Source organism: Phoxinus phoxinus, assembly GCF_949152265.1.
Source record: "Phoxinus phoxinus genome assembly, chromosome: 5".
NCBI classification, from domain to species: domain Eukaryota; kingdom Metazoa; phylum Chordata; class Actinopteri; order Cypriniformes; family Leuciscidae; genus Phoxinus; species Phoxinus phoxinus.
Window position 1 is genome coordinate 13,584,734 of NC_136880.1, and position 7,393 is coordinate 13,592,126.

General features: G+C 38.2%; 1 long non-coding RNA gene across 1 annotated transcript; it reads right to left on the bottom strand.

The window, feature by feature from the left end:
- Positions 1–5,118: 5,118 nt before the first annotated feature.
- On the bottom strand, positions 5,119–5,994 carry LOC306999422. The gene is made up of 3 exons (XR_013797845.1): positions 5,877–5,994; positions 5,592–5,732; positions 5,119–5,134 (listed from the first exon to the last, which is right to left on the bottom strand). It is a non-coding gene; the product is annotated as an uncharacterized lncRNA (long non-coding RNA).
- Positions 5,995–7,393: the final 1,399 nt, after the last annotated feature.

The window sequence follows — 7,393 nt, forward strand, 5'->3', positions numbered from 1 at the left end:
AGCGGTGAGTTAAACTTAATTTTGGAAGCCTAAAGTATTTATTAAGATGCCTAGCATAAGCAATTGTAAGAACAGACAATATCCTCACCAAAAAAATCTACTGGCCATGATCGCAAACATAAAAAAAAAAAAAAAACTCTTAGAATTTAATTTATAGTATTAAAGGAACACTTCACCCATTTGCATTAGACTTTGTATCTTTAGAAACCCAGTCACATTTTCGAATGGTCATGGTTTATTCCCTTATTTTCCCCTGAGATGGGAGAAATAAGGATTTAAGTGTTCCACTTCCTGCTTTTTATGACGCAAAAATCGTCATTTCGCGTCATAAAAAGCAAGAAGTCCAATTTCTTTGAATAAGGGTAAGACTACAAACACTAGCACTAGCTCATCATTTATCTAGTAGAAGGCGCTGTTCCGCATGTTTTCAACCCGGCCATAGAGGATCTCACTCACAGAATGTACATATAGTGTCAGCCATTTTTTATTTGGAAGCTAAGCTAACAGTTTCTTATTCTGTGGAGAAAGCTGAGTAGTAGCGGTTACCATCCTCTTTTTCCCGGACATGTCCGGCCGTCGAGATCGTCCAAAATGTCCGGGATTCGGCTTTTGCTTTCTGCAGTTGCATTCATAGTTTACATGCACACCTTTTGTTTCAATCTAACAATTCATTCCGATTGGTGAATCTGTGTGTGCTTACATGAACGCAAAACAAGTGATCGGTTGATGTGCGTTTTAACATTGCTAAGAAAATTCCCGCTCCTCCGTGAGAGATACGAGACCGGTGCGTCTCACAGGTGTCGCTCATCAGTAATCACGCCACCGGGCTCGCGCCGTTCTCCCGCGGCCGTCAGTCTCGTTCCTGCTCGTCACAGTAAACATGATGAATGGCGACTGTAGAACGCAAAAGAAGATATTTTGAAGAATGTTTGTGAACAGACAGTTGCTGGACCCCATTGACTTCCATAGTAGGAAAAAAAGATACTATAGAAGTCAATGGGGTCCATCAACTGTCTGTTCACAAACATTCTTCAAAATATCTTTTGTGTTCAACAGAAGAAAGAAACTCAAACAGGTTTGAAACAACTTGAGGGTGAGTAAATTATGACAGAATTTTCATTTTTGGGTGAACTATCCCTTTAAAATGTATACAATAATCAATTTGAAACATGGCCATTTATTCAATGGCTGGGGAAAAGTTAAAGGGCACCTATTATGACATTTAAAATGTTCCTAATGTTGTTGTGGGAGTCCCCAACAACAGTTTTACATGCATGCAATGACAAAAAACACTTTTGTTTTCGTATAATATGCATTTATTTTTACCTGATTTGCTCACCGACTCCCAAATGATTCGTTCAACGACTCGTTTTTCAAACCCCTCCTTTGCGCGACGCTAATCTGCGTTGATTGGTCAGATGACCCAGCAGTGTTTACAGAGATAAAACTTATTTTTAACACGGAGTGCAATGATGCTTTTATCAATTAAATTGTATTATAATAATGATTATAGTCCACTGCTTTATAGTTTGTAGTAAAAAACGAAAAATAAGATAAAGAATTTAATGTTACGTTAGCGAGCATAGCCCAGAGTTCATATTGTAAAAGCACAATCAGTCTTTGTTTGCGTTAGCCCGATGCATAAACATAACGTTTTTACACAAAAAAAATGCAGTTACGTTACTACGAGGTATTACTCTATTCTTTAGACAACTCCGAAAACAACGACAAACACTTCACATATCTCAATACAATTGTCATTGAAGACCTAGAAGCTAAACGGTGCTTACACAACAAACAAAATAATTATTAAGCATGCTACATAAAATATAAAAGCAAAAATTATTAATAACACTTACAGGTTGTGATACGGAGGAGGAAGCTGATGCAAATACACTTAGAAATGAACCTTCCTTAAATATCAGCCAGCTCGCGAATCCAAGTTTGATTGCATTTAAAAAGCAATCGTCTTCAAAATGACGCGAACAAAGCACAAGGCTCGGACTATACTTCTGTGGTATAGTTGTATATATGAATTGTAGCCACTTAGTCTTCAAATGCTCCTCCTTGGGCAGATGAAAAAAGTTCAGAACACAGCGTCTCGTCGCCATGATATTTTCCCCTGGCCTTGGAGAGCAATAAGTGGGCGTATCGTATTCAAATAACTTGACAAGTTGACGTCATCTAGTCAGAGAAAAAGCTTCGGTCTTCTAACGATTCATAAAAATGACTCAGAGTCGACTCTTACTTTTGAAAGACAATAACTTTATATACGGTGCACTTTTATATTTCAAACTTTGCAGGATGTTTTTGTTCACTTAGATCTATGTTACACACTACATGAAAGGTAAATTTCAAAATTCCATAATAGGTGCCCTTTAAGTTATTCAAAGGATCTTAAAGGACACGTTATGAAAAAATTCTTCTTCTTTTTTTAAATACAGGATTGAGCGCCTCTGGCGTGATTTGTTCATGAGTGTTACAGGAGTGTATTACAAGATCCTGCACTCTCTTGAGGACGAACACCTACTTGACATCAGCAACGTCCTACACATATTCTGCTGCCACTATGTTTTCCTACCGCGCATTCAGGCAAGCCTAGATGTCTTCTGTGATGCGTGGGACAACCATCCCATCAGGACTGAGCAGAACCTGACACCAAATCAGTTGTGGCAGGTGGGCCAGGCCCTTAACCCCGTTGCAGATTCTGATTCTGAGGTAAATAATGTATTAGTAATGTTGATCCTAAATCAATTAAAAAGTCAAATGCCAAAAAATGAAGGTTATTCTGACTCTTGACCCTTATTAACTGAAGTCCCTTTCTTGGGATTCAAAAAGCCATGGCTTGGTGCAAGCAAGAATAGGATTGTTTGTGTGTATCTCTAGTGAAGTGACAAGAATCTGAGCATAGCCAGGGCCCTGTTTCAGAAAGCAGGCTTAACGAACTTAGAGCTCAGGTATAAGCTCAGTTTATTTCGTGTTTAATGAAATTATGTTAAACACATTCAGACTATCAGCAGATAATAATGGAAAAACTCACTTTTAAACTACATTTCTTTGTTTCAGCTGCACCACAGTCATCCTCACTCAGAAATATTCACATCATAGCCTATCCAACATAACTACCATATAGATGTTCCAATCAGTGCAACTACCATATGAAAGATTTGTTCATTGATTGATTTTATACAGATTATTTTAGTGATTAGGCTACTACAGTAGGCCTGATGTAGTTCACAGTAAGTGTTTCAGTGCAACTGTTGCCAACCTGACAGCTGCCTTCATGTCCACATAGTCACAGTGTTATAAAGGACAGTGTAGCCTATAGATTTTATTCTGTGCTGAAGAGAAATCCACGATGTCTGGAGATTCTCTCCGTCATCGATGACAGATTAATCATCAAGCGGTCATGTTCAAGATCATGTTTGGGTAAAAAAAAAAAAATAATCTAATTTCAATGTTTCTAAAGATGTAAATGTGTTCAAATATGTGCTTTGATAGCGACATTATGAATGAGGAAAACTCAGCGTTTGTTCACAGTGTAAGTTGCCAGGGTTACTGATCTAGAGTTTATCTTATCTCGTTCTCTGAAACTGAAAACCCAGAGTTTCCACTCATCTCAGGCTGAACATACTCGGTTTTCACTAAACCCGCTTTCTGAAACAGGGTCCAGGTCTTTTCTTGGTCTTGAATATGTAATTACCTTCACATTTTAACACAATCAATGATTCATTTATTTACATAAAATAGAATCTATTTTTTTATATTGTCTGAAATGATTACCTGTTTTGTAATAAGTAGTGATATGGGCACAGTGCACAAGTGTAAATTTGTTCAATAACATTTAATATGCCTAATTTTTATACACGAATGTCTTTGTCAGGGAATACTCATCCCAGAGATTCAATGGGAGGAGAGTGGCTACACAAATGAGCCTCATTCCGGAGTCAATATCCCTGAACTGGACAGTCCTCTTTTGGATCTGGAAATTATAGCACTGCGAGACAACATGGATCCATTGCAGCAATCGGACTGTTTCGGGGCGGATATATACCTCAACACTGTCCAATACCTTGAGAACTTAATTGAGGCAAGATAAGAGCTTCTGGCTCTCTTGCCTTTTCAGACAAATGATTATTGGAATTTGTTTAATGGGTACCTTTCAGCAACAACATCAAAACCAACCTTCCATATATATTCTTTTGGTCCCCCTTGTGCTGCCAGAACAGCTGCGAGACAATTGGGGCATGGATTCAGGCCCTTTGAGGTGGAATTGGAGTGTTGACTTAATAGTATTTTTTTACTTGCGCTTTGAATGCTATTTGTAAATAAGACATTTTAATAAAGAGCTGATTTATTGCTTTAAAGAAATTCCTGTATTTTTTAAATCTTGTCCCTGTAACTGGTGAAAACATTTTTAGAATTGGTCCAATATTGAGTGAGAAGGCCATTTCAAATGGCTACACAAAGAATAAGACCATAAAAATGCTTGTTTAACACCTTTAATGTTGTTCAAGGGAACATAAAATTCTGTGAAATCTTGTGTAAATTTATCAAATGTAGCAGTACAGTTGTATTTACAACACATCACTGTAAAGGGGTAACAAATTTAGACAAATCGGCTTTACAAAACCAACATTGTTAGAACATTACCACAAAAGGGCAACAGTAACATTGGAGAAACTGGCATCTACCTAAACATCTGAATGTATTAAACATGTACTAGCAGTATAAACTGTTCAATAATTACAACTAAATGTCTATGGAAGTCTGAGCTTAATGAACTTGAGAGGCCAAGAAAGCTGCCACAGCTCTCAAAGAGATGATCTTTATATGATCCAAGCTCATTGCACTGCAGATGACATCACAAAAGTACACTAGCAGCTAGATTAAGAATATGAAAATCAAAGAACTAGTGCAACTTAAAAAAACACAGGCTAAAGAAAACCAAACCAACTCCAAAGTATTTATTGACAGGTGAAGTTGGTGCCTGACAATCAAGTAGAATAATCAAACTTTATAACGTTAATGGTGCATAAACTAGCAGGAATTACTCTTTAGTGATTCCATTTCAAAAGAGGGACGGAGTGCAAGAAGTTGATGACTTTGCACCTACTCTGCTCTGGATCACGGTCTACAAGGGATCAAATAAACACATTTCATGTCAGGATTGAAACTTTAATTAAATGTTGCAAAGTGATCTCAAAATTGTAGTGATCTTTTTATGAATGAACAATCTATTTCCGTCAAATAAGTAACACAACTTTAACATATGACTAAAATAAACCATTAATTTTAGATGTACACACCCCTGTGACACCAAACAAAACTACACACAGTCTTTGCAAAAATAAAATCATAAATGGCTGAATAATAAATGGGTAAATTGGCTGGATGTCGAGTCGGCCAACTTCTACAGATATTTCTCATGCTAGATCTGGCTGGTGTCGGGGCACCGTTTTGATGAGTTGAGTAGTTCACACATAACACCTGGCGACCGCCGATCGATCACTGATTTTCTCCCGATCACAGCCTGACAGTCGCCGAGCAGCAAATCGGGCTTAAAATCGTGTAGTGTGAATCGTGTTTACCTGTGGGTTAAGCTCCTCACTTGACTCCCTTGGGAAAAGTAAGGGGTGGACATCTGGCCTATCTGAAAGAAGTGGCCAGATTCCTGTTTGTTTAAGGCCTTTCCGTATTTGTTTAATTGGCTGTTTAACACGGTGAAGTACCTGCAGACAGAATTGACAGGACAGAAGGTTACATTTACACAGAGGCACTATTTTATAGGAAAGAGACCGTAGGCAAAGATGTAACGAGTTACAAGGCCAACCTCCAATATAAATACGAACAAGGTAATTTATAAAAATAATTACTGCATGTGAAAGCAATTCCTGGAACAGCCATACACGATTGGTGGATGTTGGAAATGGAAGATCCCAGGACAGGCAAAGATCAGTCACTTTGGTGTTTTCTTCTGCAGTAAGTTCAGCAGTAAGTTCAGCATTCTTCAGCTAAAGCAGGTACACATTCACAAAAGGTAAAATAATTTAATTACATGAAAAGTTGTCACCAGGCAATCCACAAAAAGGCAAAAGGTACAATAAAAATAACTAACATTTGGAGTAAATAACAGACACCAAAAGCTTTGGAAATCACAGATTACAAAATGTCTCGGCACAGACACGTGTGTGACATGAACAAAAATGTAGTAATTCGTACAAATGTGCAATGTGTAACCAAGTTACTCACCAAACCAATTGTTTCACGATGGTCAATATCAGGACAGTCCTCCAGTGTCAGAGCTGATGCTGCAGTGTCGATGCTCTCACTAGTCAATAGGGTCACCACAGGCAAACTGAGTCCAGAGAAGCTGGACCCACCATGCAGGAAAGAATGGCCGATCATACGACCTGCCATCTCAAATAGGTTGCTTTCCCGCAGGATAGCAGCTGCAGAGGGAACCCGATGTTCTTTTTCCCCCTCAAAAAGGGTTGTAGGAGCAGCAGAGCCTTAAAATAAAAAATGAAAAGGCCAAGAAACATTGAGCATTATGTTTGAAAACATGCTTGATCACAGTTAGACCCAAATGTGTCTTTGGAGGTTCATTTAGATTAAGTTATAACAAAGTTTATTTAAAGTAGAGTTTACAAGTCAATTGGCTTTATGCACAGCTGCACTACTTCCTGAACTTCAGGCAGCTCCTTTGTTTCCTGTCTGCCATTATTGGACAAGCTGATTAATCCAGGTGTGTCTGATTATTGTTGTTGGTCAGGCACACCTGGATTAATCAGTTTGTCCAATAATGGCAGACAGGAAACAAAGGAGCTGCCTGAAGTTCAGGAAGTAGTGCAGCTGTGCATAAAGCCCATACCATTCCCTAATTTGATGACAGTGTCCAATGAATAGGCTACAAAAAGTACTGCAATTAAAAAAGTTTTAACATGAAAACATAGATGACACACACACACACTCATATATACAAACCTAAATGTATTCTGAAGCCAGTTCTCAATTTCTGCATAGCCATTGACAAAACATGTCTGTTGACACCATCACCCACTGCTGCATCTCCTTGGGGGAAAATAATATTTGAGATGAAAAGGACAATCGACCAGATTATGTCAAGTAAACAGAGCATGGCTATTGTGCTAAAATTTTCGGAGTTTCTACAACAATAAATACAGGGGGGTTAAGGGACATGGACTCAAATCAATTCAGTGAATAACTACCTATAATGGAAAGTTACATGCTTTATTAATACCTCTCAGCCTGCACTTGAATGGAGCTGCCCAGTTCACATTATTCCGCTTATAGAATGAAATGAATGCACTGTCCTGTTCTTCTTCTGGATCAAACATGTCAAGTGATAGAGAAAGGCGTGGACATTCAG